This window comes from Aquarana catesbeiana, linkage group LG08, assembly GCF_042186555.1.
Source record: "Aquarana catesbeiana isolate 2022-GZ linkage group LG08, ASM4218655v1, whole genome shotgun sequence".
Taxonomy (NCBI): domain Eukaryota; kingdom Metazoa; phylum Chordata; class Amphibia; order Anura; family Ranidae; genus Aquarana; species Aquarana catesbeiana.
In genome coordinates this window covers 164111822-164124323 of record NC_133331.1, presented here as the reverse complement: position 1 = coordinate 164124323, position 12502 = coordinate 164111822, and the positions used below count along the sequence as shown (strand labels likewise).

The 12502-nt window shown below is 44.3% G+C and overlaps 1 protein-coding gene across 5 annotated transcripts in view; it reads left to right on the top strand.

The window, feature by feature from the left end:
- Nucleotides 1-635: 635 nt before the first annotated feature.
- NDST2 (N-deacetylase and N-sulfotransferase 2) overlaps nucleotides 636-12502 on the top strand; it is a 255524-nt gene continuing 243657 nt past the window's right edge. For 2 of the 5 annotated variants that reach the window (XM_073596665.1, XM_073596666.1), the window contains exon 1: nucleotides 636-928. The gene's annotated coding sequence lies outside the window, so the exon portion shown is untranslated. Of the gene's footprint in view, nucleotides 929-3862; nucleotides 4108-12502 lie in introns of those variants that run through there. The other 3 variants (XM_073596664.1, XM_073596670.1, XM_073596669.1) reach the window with 3 other exon arrangements.

The following is a 12502-nucleotide window of genomic DNA, read 5'->3' as shown; positions in this document are numbered from 1 at the left end:
GGTGAATAGTATCCCCTCTCCCCGCACAGTGAAGTGAATAGTATCCCCTCTCCCCGCACAGTGAGGTGAATAGTATCCCTCTCCCCGCACAGTGAGGTGAGTGATATCCCCTCTCCCGCACAGTGAAGTGAATAGTATCCCCTCTCCCCGCACAGTGAAGTGAATAGTATCCCCTCTCCCCGCACAGTGAGGGTGAGTGATATCCCCTCTCCCCGCACAGTGAAGTGAATAGTATCCCCTCTCCCCGCACAGTGAAGTGAATAGTATCCCCTCTCCCCGCACAGTGAGGTGAGTGATATCCCCTCTCCCCGCACAGTGAAGTGAATAGTATCCCCTCTCCCCGCACAGTGAGGTGAATAGTATCCCCTCTCCCCGCACAGTGAGGTGAGTGATATCCCCTCTCCCCGCACAGTGAGGTGAGTAGTATCCCCTCTCCCCGCACAGTGAGAGGTGAATGGTATCCCCTCTCCCCGCACAGTGAAGTGAATAGTATACCCTCTACCCGCACAGTGAGGTGAGTGAATAGTATCCCCTCTCCCCGCACAGTGAGGTGAATGGTATCGTGTGAGGAGTACTGAGCGCACACACCTCCCGCACACATGCCTGTCCCTGGGTGAGCTGTGTGAAGGGGCGGTCCCGGCAGGGGGCGGTGTCTGGAGGAGAGGGGAGGAGGAGGGGCCGGCTGTTATTGTTGCCGCGCTGTGAGCTGTGCCGGGTTGGCGGAGGCTGGAGACGATCTAAACCGGTCCCCGGACACTGACAGACTTGGGGCGGGAAGAAGAGGGTCACCGGGGCGGAGAAGACAAGGAGACACTACCGGCTGGGGGAGGGGATCTCACTATCAACTTCCTGGCTTCTGCGGATTTGCTTTTCCCCGTCTTGGGTTACCTATCGCCGCCTGTGACCGGGGGAGGCTCCGGAGGAGCAGGTAGGAGCCATGCTGACCGAGGAGAGGGGGAGGACGTATGGGGAGCGAGGACGGGGCCTGGAGGGGGTGTGTGGAGACAGGCATGCAGGAGATAGGGGGGGGGGGACACGGGGAATGGAAAGGTGACTGGGAGATATGTGGGAGGTGACTAGAGGAAAACAGGGGAGGGGGGGGGGGGGATAATGGGAGATGAATGGAGGAGATCAGGGGGGGTATAAAGAATGGTGGAGATCAGGGGGGGTATAATGGGAGATGAATGGAGGAGATCAGGGGGTATAATGGGAGATGAATGGAGGAGATCAGGGGGGTATAGTGGCAGGTGAATGGAGGAGATCAGGGGGGTATAGTGGCAGGTGAATGGAGGAGATCAGGGGGTATAGTGGCAGGTGAATGGAGGAGATCAGGGGGGTATAGTGGCAGGTGAATGGAGGAGATCAGGGGGGGTATAGTGGCAGGGGAATGGAGGAGATCAGGGGGGGTATAGTGGCACGGGAATGGAGGAGATCAGGGGGGGGTATAGTGGCACGGGAATGGAGGAGATCAGGGGGGTATAGTGGCAGGGGAATGGAGGAGATCAGGGGGGGTATAGTGGCACGGGAATGGAGGAGATCAGGGGGGTATAGTGGCAGGGGAATGGAGGAGATCAGGGGGGGTATAGTGGCAGGGGAATGGAGGAGATCAGGGGGGTATAGTGGCAGGGGAATGGAGGAGATCAGGGGGGTATAGTGGCAGGGGAATGGAGGAGATCGGGGGGGTATAGTGGCAGGGGAATGGAGGAGATCGGGGGGGTATAGTGGCAGGGGAATGGAGGAGATCGGGGGGGGGGTATAGTGGCAGGGGAATGGAGGAGATCGGGGGGGGGGTATAGTGGCAGGGGAATGGAGGAGATCGGGGGGGGTATAGTGGCAGGGGAATGGAGGAGATCGGGGGGGGGTATAGTGGCAGGGGAATGGAGGAGATCGGGGGGGGTATAGTGGCAGGGGAATGGAGGAGATGGGGGGGGGGGGGGTATAGTGGCAGGGGAATGGAGGAGATCGGGGGGGTATAGTGGCAGGGGAATGGAGGAGATCAGGGGGGTATAGTGGCAGGGGAATGGAGGAGATCAGGGGGGGTATAGTGGCAGGGGAATGGAGGAGATCAGGGGGGTATAGTGGCAGGTGAATGGAGGAGATCAGGGGGGTATAGTGGCAGGTGAATGGAGGAGATCAGGGGGGGTATAGTGGCACGGGAATGGAGGAGATCAGGGGGGGTATAGTGGCACGGGAATGGAGGAGATCGGGGGGGTATAGTGGCAGGGGAAGGAGGAGATGGGGGGGGGGGGGATATAATGGCAGATGAATGGAGGAGATGGGGGGGGATATAATGGCAGATGAATGGAGGAGATGGGGGGGGATATAATGGCAGATGAATGGAGGAGATGGGGGGGGGGGATATAATGGAGGAGTTGGGGGGGGGATATAATGGCAGATGAATGGAGGAGTTGGGGGGGGGGGGATATAATGGCAGATGAATGGAGGAGATGGGTGGGATATAATGGCAGATGAATGGAGGAGATGGGGGGGGGGTACAATGGAAGATGAATGGAGGAGATGGGGGGAATATAATGGCATATGAATGGGGGAGATGGGGGGTATAATGGAAGATGAATGGGGGAGATGGGGGGGGGGATATACTGGAAGATGAATGGAACAGATTGGGGGGGGGGGGAGTATAATGGCGGATGAATGGAGGAGATGGGGGGGGGGTATGATGACAGATTAATGGGGGGGGCTCTACGCACACTGCCAGGAGACATGAAGGTATTGATTAGGTGAGGGGAACTATTAGGGGAATGAATGGGGGGGGGGATGCAATCTTCTACTAGAGTACTGGCTACAATACAGGGGGATGATATTTACTAATAGAGACTCGGCATGAGAGTATATTAAGTATGAAGTATAGGAGGCATTAGTGTTACTAATAGAGTACTGGGGCATTAACTGATGGAATTCAGGTATAGGGAGGATTCTGACACTGGTAGCAGATGGGAGATATTTGCTACATGGGGAGTGGATAATGGAGAATAGGGGGCCTCGAGTACTGACTGATGTATAGAGAGGGCATTGGGACATTTACTAATAGAGTATGGCACTGACTGATGGACTAGAATGGGACTTAGGGCACTGACTGAGTATAGAGCATGTTAGGGCGCTGACTGTTGAAGAATAGGGGTGTTAGTGTACAGCAGGGGTAGGCAACCTGGGCCCTCCAGCTGTTTCAGAACTACAAGTCCCATCATGCCTCACGGAGTAATTGTAACTGCCAGCCTTGCAATGCCTCATGGGAAATCTAGTTACACAACAGCTGGAGAGCCCCCAGGTTGCCTACCCCTGGTGTACAGGGTAATGAAGTATATGGGGGTGTTGGGGTATCAGTTAATATGGAACCTTAGAGTAGAGGCTAATAGAGAATAGGAGGGATTCAAAGTTTGGGTGGTATTGAGGTGCTGGATAATGGGGTACAAGAAGCATTGTGCCATTTGCTAATCATGTATAACTGGATGTTGGTGTATAGGAATCTGGCAAGAGGTTTGTTATAATTATTATATAGGATTTATATTGCAGCAACAGTTTGTGCAGCACTTTACAATATAACAGGGGACAATACAATACAGAAGGAATAGGAGGGCCTTGCTTGTGGAGCTTACAATCTATTGGGGTACAGGCCTGGCTGAGGTCACATGAGTATTTTGGCATCCTCTAGAGTCGGTTTAGAGTGATTTCAGCTTATTAAATAGGGAATGGCACATTGGAGATTTTTCAAGTTGTGGGGTCCCTGGGGTAATCACACTAATGGCCGGTATGTTGTGAGATGGTGTAACTAGTGGGGTTCAAAACGGAAGGATAGAGAGCTTTAATGAAGTTGTATCTGAAAGTGAAATATTTTTAAGTGGGATTGAAATAAAAATGTTGGTTTGTTTTGAAGGCTGAGATCAGGCGGTTGTATTATTAGATGGTATAAATGAAGATGTGTGAAGGCACAGTGATAGTAGATGAGGGAAGATGTGATCAGTAGTTACACACAGTAATAGGTGAAACGGCGACATTTGTGCACCCGGGGCTTTATACAATCTGCTTTGTTAGAACGTCTTCCTGAGAATGATTTGGAATGTGTTTAGACCGTTTATATCAGTCGTTCATGTAAGTGATGTGACAATGAAGCCTATGTTGTCATAAACACACTGGCAGCTTTTTAATTCTCTGATGATATCAATACACAGACTAAAGGAATGCTTGTGATATTTTGTAACAAATGCATGTGGGTCCCCTTGCTTGATGTGGTTATTTTATTAAAAAAAAAAAAAAGTCCAATCTGTGTAATATAAGTATTTTGTAATAAGCAAGCCTATGACGGTTTTATAAGTGGGATTTCATATGTCATAAAGTGACACAGGACAGGATTCAGCCATTTTTTGGTATATTGAGGAGTTGATCACATATCTTCTCATGTGTTAGCTGGTTCCTTATGACAGTTCTTCCATGCATTGTGAAGTTCCCTTTCTCCTAATGAAGCTCTGCCAACCTGTTCTGGGTGGATGCCAAGTGGTGCCTTGCAGGCCTTTGAGATAAAGGCATGTAGGTAAAGGTTGGTGGCCAGCAGACACAGGGGAGTAATTAAATCATAAATAAATAATGGGGAGTATTAAAGTATGTTGAAGGGGTTACTTCTTAAATTGACCTCTCAGCAGTGCTTTAGTGTATATGTATTACAAAATCCAAAATCTTGGCAGCTGGGTGTGTGATTCATGCGTGTATTGGGTTACTGTTTTGGATTCCCTGAACATAGCGGGGAAGTTCATCTCCTATTGTTTTGCAGCTTTATGTTTTCTTTCGTTTGCAGTATTGCATCAGTTGTTGGATCCTTTACAATCTTTTACTAGATTTGCTGGCCTTCATTGCATTTCAGTTTTGGTTTTGTTTACAGCCGTGTGTGACATTACACATGTGAACCTTGCAGTGATCATACCTGCATGTCAGCCAGCAATGTGCTGTGCTGCTATTTAATAAGCCGTATGGATGAAAGTTTCCTGCAGCTACTATAGTGCTCAGTGTGACTGTGCATTGGGAATTGGTTCATTTAAACAGTGTTGTGTGGTGTCAGCTGAGCAAAGCAATTTAGACTTTGACAAATATCAGTTATACAGGCAGATCAATTTCATCAAGTAAAGGGAGAGGTGTGTGTGTGTGTTTTTTATTTTTTTAATCTATCTATTTTATTTGTTTATTTTTCCTAAGGATATCATTTTGTTTACATGCAACCTGGTTATACATTTACTTTGGTCAATTAAAACATGGGAAAGGCAGTGATGGTAACATTTGTTGATCTAGCTGATATGTTTTCAGAAGCTCCTGTGGATGGTGTAATGAAAGCTGGATTCTGATTGGTTGTTCTGTCTTATATTGTAACACTTTTTTTATGCTCTGCAGCTTGGCTACACCAGAAGAGTGTGTGTATTTTTTTATATATATATATATATATATATATATATATATATATATATATATCTTTATTTCTACACACACATTTTCGCTTTTCTTTTTTTTTTAAATTTGCTATTCTACAAGACAAGAATACTGTTTATTTTTGTTAAGAGCTACATTGTTATAAGTTGTGGTTGTAGAACCCTGCACTTTGCATATACTATGCTGTTTGTTTTTTGGGGGAGGGGATCATACTGCACTTGAAGGTCACAGTAACTGCAGTGGGACAATATTTGTTGTTTGAGTAACAAAAAAGATCATGTCCTGAATATAAATAAATAGAAAGTGTTCACAAATGTCACCTATAGTTTATAATGCTGTCAGTTTTATCGGTTGCATTCACGGCCCTTCTTGGATATTCGGGGCTCATTAAAAAAATGATGCTGTCCCAATTTGGATACAAAGTGTAACTATTGGGGTGCTTTCAGGTTATTTTTAGTGTGGAAACGTGTCCCCATAACATTCCCTGGCCCTGCTGGGGCACATAGGTATTGGGAATGACGTGAGGTACGATGAATTTCCTTATAATCGCCTAACAATTGAAAACAGATTTCCTACAAAATTAAAATTTGTTCAGAAAGATAAAAGGGCACAGGAAATTGTTTTAAGCATAAATGTTTTAATGGAACCAAGACCAGTATGAGATACATGAAATGAATGTGGAGCCGTTACTGATCTGACCCTGACACATATTTGATTCTCTGAGAGAGATGAAAAGCATTTGACCTTTTTACAGCTTTACTGCCCTGTTGTCCGAGGTCACCACTGCATTCCTCTGTCATTTGTATTGTTGCACATTTGGATTGCATTTAATTTGCAGGCTGGACCAATTAAAACGTTTCTGTTGATGAAGATCTTAGTTCCAGGCAGTGATTATTACATCCATATTGCTGGGTTGTAGACGATGTATCCTTTTCCAATTTGTTTCCCTTTTCTGCTACAGCTGTGTCTGTTATTTCTTGTTTCAAATTTGATCTGTTTGGACATTCCAGTATTATGTGATTCCATGTAGGAAGCCTGTTGGTTAGGATGTAACAGGGGTTGTAGAATTGCTTTACTAGGGGTTAGAGAACCCAGATCTTTAAATCCTATACCATTGTAAAAAAAAAAAAAGACAGTTGTTTGAGGTCCCAAGTTTTAGATGACATTGTGATTGTTTTGCCAAAACGAAATGGTGAGCATTTACATGGAGAAAAACAAACTAAAGTAAGTCACTCCAATGCAATAGTAATATAAAGTGGTACTAGATGCAAAATAAAAAAAACAAAAAATACATATAAGATGCAGACTGTCAGTTGCATTAACACAGCAGTCTTTGTTTTTCCCCTTTTAACATAGTTTTATTACTCGGTCATCCTGCCAGTAATGGTGGGCTTCACACTGCCACCCAGGGGTTTGGCTACAGCACTGGTGCAGCACAGTCTACCCGCAGTTTTCTTGCAGGTTACCCATAGTGTCCCGTAGACTTCTGTTAGATCCTGCATTTTTTTGTTGTGTTTTTTCTGAAAGTGCACCAAAGATGCAGCATGCAGGATTTTTGCACTTTCAGAAAAATGTGATAGAAGTGTAAGGGAAACTGGGGCTACACTGTGCTGCCATGTGAAACCACCATCAGCCCCCCCCCCCCGATCACATTGGCACAATTTGACAAACTCTTTTTTTTTTTTTTTTTTTTTTTTTTTTTTTTTTTTTTTTCAGAGGGCCAGATTTGATGAAGTGAACATGTGTGAGGGCTGACCTTTTTGCCTGACATTCTTTGAACCATTAAAATTCAGTCTTATGCAGTGGACTTTTCGACCGGACTGGTCCGACGGACAATCCGATTGTGTGTGGGCTTCATCTGACTTTTCCAGTTGAAAATCTGATGGACTTTAGATTTGAAACATGCTTCAAATCTTTCCGACGGACTCGAGTCCGGTCGAAAAATCCGCTCGTCTGTATGCTAGTCCGACGGATGAAAACTGACGCTAGGGCAGCTACTGGCTATCGACTTCCTTATTTTAGTCCGGTCGTACGTCATCACGTATGAATCCGTCGGACTTTGGTGTGATTGTGTTTAGTCAAGTCCGTTCGTTCAAAAGTCCGCCGGAATGGCCGTCGGACTTTTGTTGGCTAAAAGTTCGCTCGTGTGTATGCGGCATAAGTGTATTCGTTCAAGCACTAATACACTACCCAACAAGAATTCTCTTGCCTTTGTGGCTGTGTGTGAATAAAGAGATGAGTGTGTTATTTGGATATATACCTTATTTATTGGCGTATAACACGCACCTTCACTTTAAGAGGGAAGTTTCAGGAAAAAAACTTACATTTTAAATAAAGAACTGTGAAGCAAAATAAGGGTCAGTGCCCATCTGCAGCACGCACCATTGCCAGGAGTGCAGCACCATTGATACCCATCCATCTGCAGCCTCAGAAGGGACAGGGAGGGGGGCGGAACGAGTGCTGAAAGATTACATACAGGAAAAACTTCTTTTCTCGGCGGCCTCTTTAATACAAAGTCCCGCCTCCTATGATGGACAGAACAGTCGTCCAATAGCAGCACAGGAAACGGGACTTCCTATTACAGAGGCCCCTGTGTAAACAGGAAATCTTCCTGTGTGTACGATGGCGGGGTCATCAAATAATGCACTAACTGGGAGTAGTGCTACATTTCCGAGTAAGGAAGTTGGTATTTCTCAAATAGGGTTTGTGTCGATAAGTTATCCTTATGATCGCACAGATCAGCAATATGTATTAAACCCTTGTTTGTCCACCAAGTGAACACTTGAGGATTGAGACCCGGGGTGAAGTCAGGATTTCAAGTCAAGGGAGCCAAGTGAGCATGAGAAGATTTAAATGTATAAGGTTTCATCAATCTGTCCCATAGACTTAGGGAAAAGGATAGTGTGAGGCACATTATAATTGGTCTAGCTCTCATCCATAGCCACATCATGTGGCTATTGTAACCTGTACATCTTTTATTAACATGGGTACATTTATTACTTTTTATTTTGGAGCTTTTATGTTTAATCTGTTATTAGAGTATTAAAAAACATATAACAAAAACGTATACAACTTGCGAGCATACATGCAAGAATTTGGATACAGAAGTACAATATGAGGCTCATGGAAACAAACCAATATCAGAAGGCAGAACGATTACCGGTATAAATTCCACGTAGAAACGGAAAGGAGGACATGTAAAAACGGGCATAATGGTATAGGACTGCTTTTTAGGCATCCTATGCTCATAGAATCAATCAGTTATCACCTATTAAAGGTATATAAGGGCTGGTTCACACCACAAAAGTTTGTATGCATTTTTGGTGTGTTCCGGTGCCCCTTTTTTTTTTTTTTTTTTAATGCGTTTGCAGATGTTTCTTTGTGTTTTTTGTTTTTTTTTTTTTTCTTTTCTTTTCTTTTCTTTTGCTGTACTGGGGTCCGTTGCATTTTTTTTTGTATGTGTTTTACCGTGTTCCAGTACAGTTCAGTTTAGGAAAAATGCACATGTTCTACTGGCAAGCTCTGGGACTGACCACACTGGTGTGAGCTATGCCATTGGAAATCATAAAACCTACTTATCATGCGTTTTTGTTGCAGCAAAAAATTACACACTGGACTGCATGTGGTGTGAACTGGCCCGAATACCATAAATGATACCCTAAGAATCAAAGGGTCTGATGGCTAGCGTAAACAATGAGATAAGACCGTGAACTAGTACAACATTCATACTGTTCATGAGAAAGGGAAAAAAACGGGGTGTTTAAGGATAGAGAGAGGGGTGTACAGCTATGCGCTCTTACAGGATTGAATAATGTCCCTGCATTTATACTTTTTCTTTTGCAAACTGTTGACTATGGCGCTCGATTTCTCCCCCACCCCTCAAATCACAGAACGTTGAACTAATAGATTGAAGATAGATGCTTGCAGTTTCATCTTAGGGCAATCATTGACTGGTGTTCCCTTTTCTTCATAGTAAGAGGAATGATCTGTGCACTGTGAATGTTTAATGTCAGAATGTCGGTCATACACAGTGAGAAATCTTACCGTGTATGGACAACCTTTAGATCCGATGAGGTATCTGCTAATAGTGTTCAATTTTCAGTGTTTTCTTTTTTTTTTTTTTTTTTTGTTATTGCCTCTTGGGAATACTTGCATATAAAAATAGTATGTGGGGCACAATGTAACGTCATGGCATTTGTTGTGGAGTGTTAAGAATTTCTAGATGTCAGACTACAGATGCTTATTTGTATGATAAAAGACTTTGCTATTCTGCCTTATTAGACAGCTCAGCTTCTTGGTACACGAAAATACTATCAGTTACTCTAAATTCTGAGAATATTTCTGATGCCGTTGTTTGTTAGTGCCAATAGCTACTAATGATTGCTCTATAGGAGACAGTTATTTGTGAGACTGTATAATAAAAGAAATGGCTGCATTGTGTATTGTTAAAATTACCCTTGCGGGCGTCTGTGGAGTGTGTCAGAATTAATCTTGCTGGTTTTCTGGAGTGACGCTGAGAATGTGTTTAGTATCTTTCATGTTTCTCTGTGTGCAGATTTCCAGTGGTGAATGTAATAGGGCGGCTCTATGCAGGTCAGAGATGAAGTACTGGTGGGCATGGACTGGGACTTGGGCTTGAGAGTGAAGTTGCTCATCTGTCCCTCGGTGACCCAGGCAATCTGCTGGCACTGTCTTTGTAATGATGGAGCCCTGCGACTGAGCCGTATGAAAGATATTCTGTAGCTTGTAATGAGCTGTCTGACAGTGTTTCCCATTTATGTTGATGAATAAACCATCACAGCAAACTCCAAATCGGGGTGTATTTTTTATTTTTTTTCCCCTTTGTTTTGGCTTTTCTTCTTGAATTATATATTCTTGTATTTGTGTAAATTAGATAGCTTTAGGCTTCATGTAGCCGGGACATTTTTACAACCTCTCCTGAACGATTTGACAGATAGTAACCCACGTTTAAAATGCCAGTCTTGTCGTGTTTACATGCCGCGTTATGGGAAATTTTCCTCTGATGGAACTTTATAAGGCAAGAGTCTTCAAACAATGTATCAAAAAATATATACATTTTATTTATCAAAAAGTTAAAACATGACAAAAAGTGATAAAAAGGAGGTGGATGCAAACAATTTCAGATGGTGGTAACACAAGGAGTATACATAACTATACACAATGATGCACTTAACCCCACATGAGCTGTTTCAGCGAAAAGCTGTGAAGCAAAGGCCCGATGCGTTTCGAGGTTGTAAATGTTGGAACCTCTCTTCTTCAGGGGCTGATGGTGAGGTATGTAATTATCTAGAAACATTTTATAAGGAGGAAACGGAGTAAACAACAAAGTAAGAACCAAACATGATATAATATTTAAATATGTTCATATAGCATGAAGATCAGAGTTTAATTGATACAGAAATATTCTGACCGTGTTACTCCTAAGCCAACATCGAGTAGCATCCAGCTTCAAGAAAAAATGGGGCGGAATGGTTTGGAAAGACCAAGCACATCCACAACCCAGGACAAGACACAAAGGGGGTCCTACCACTTATCGTGTGACACCTCAGGTGTCTGATATCAAAAGGTGTGCCTGTCAGCTGAGAGAGAGAGAGAGAGAACAGTATGAAGGAACCCATCCAATAAAAATGGAGAGGGGGTGGGGGCGCGTTTTGCATTTTTAGAAAATAAACTTTTTTATTAATTTTTTTTCAAAATAGCCAAAAATGAAAAACGCCTGTCAACAAAACATGGCTAAACGCGAGTTACCGCATTTAGCTGCGTTTGGCATTAGTGGTGTAGTGGGTAGCACTCTCGTCTAGCAGTAAGACGGGTCGCTGGTTCGCATCCCAACCACGACACTACCTGCCTGGAGTTTGCATGTTCTCCCTGTGCCTGCGTGGGTTTCCTCCGGGTACTCCGGTTTCCTCCCACACTCCAAAGACATGCTGGTAGGTTAATTGGATCCTGTCTAAATTGTCCCTTGTATGTATGAATGTGTGTTAGGGACCTTAGATTGTAAGCTCCTTGGGGGTAGGGACTGATGTGAATGTACAATGTATATGTAAAGCGCTGCGTAAATTGACGGCGCTATATAAGTACCTGAAATAAATAAATTTGAAATGCCTCTAAACTCAGCTTCTGAACCCATATTTTATTTATTTTTTTGCGGTCCAAAAAAAGCCTCTAAACTCAACTGCCTAGAAATTATTATAAACGACTGTGTACATGTACTGATAAGATAACAGAGGAGAGTTCAGGAGCAGTTAAAAAATGGCCAACTGCTCCTAAACATGCGTTTTAAAGCGGGATTCCGGCCTTAAAAAAAAAAAAAAAGTAAAAGTCAGCAGCTACGAACAATGTAGCTGCTGACTTTAAGTACTTACCTGTCCTGGGTGCCCACGATGTCGGCCACCCGAGGCCGACCCGTCCCTCAGCTCTCTGGTCCCGGTGCCGCCATCCTAGGTAAGGGAAACAGGCAGTGGAGTCTTGCGGCTTCACTGCCAGTTTCCTACTGCACACGTGCAAGCGCTCTGTGAATGGCCCCGTGGTGTTCTGGGAACACACACAGTTCCCAAAAGACAACGGGGCCGCTCACCGAGGAGAATAACACGCTGCGGAAAAGGAAGAGGCAGATTAGGAAGACTGCCTAGCAACAAGGGTTTAGGTAAGTTTTAAATTTTTTTTTTTTTTTTTTTTTTTCCCAGGGTGGCCCTCCACTTTAACAGCAGCAGTGTACATGAGGCCTTACTCCACGGACTAACACATCATCTTCTTCTCCTTTTTTTTTTTTTTTTTTTTTTGAACTCTGTAGCCCAGGACCAACATAGCAGGCGCTGTCGTGGAGAGGAGAGCGGACAGACGTGTGCTTCCTAGACCTTTGCAGTAATATCCTGTGACCTAGAAAATTGGAACTACCGCTGTTTTATTCTCTAGGGTGTCTGCTTTCAAAAAATTTATAATGTTTGGGGGTTTTAGGAATTTTTAAAGAGCAACTGTCATCTCTGTCCTGCAGCAGCTCCTTCTCTGACCTGCTGTTGACTCACCGACAGTCCCATTCACATTATTGGAA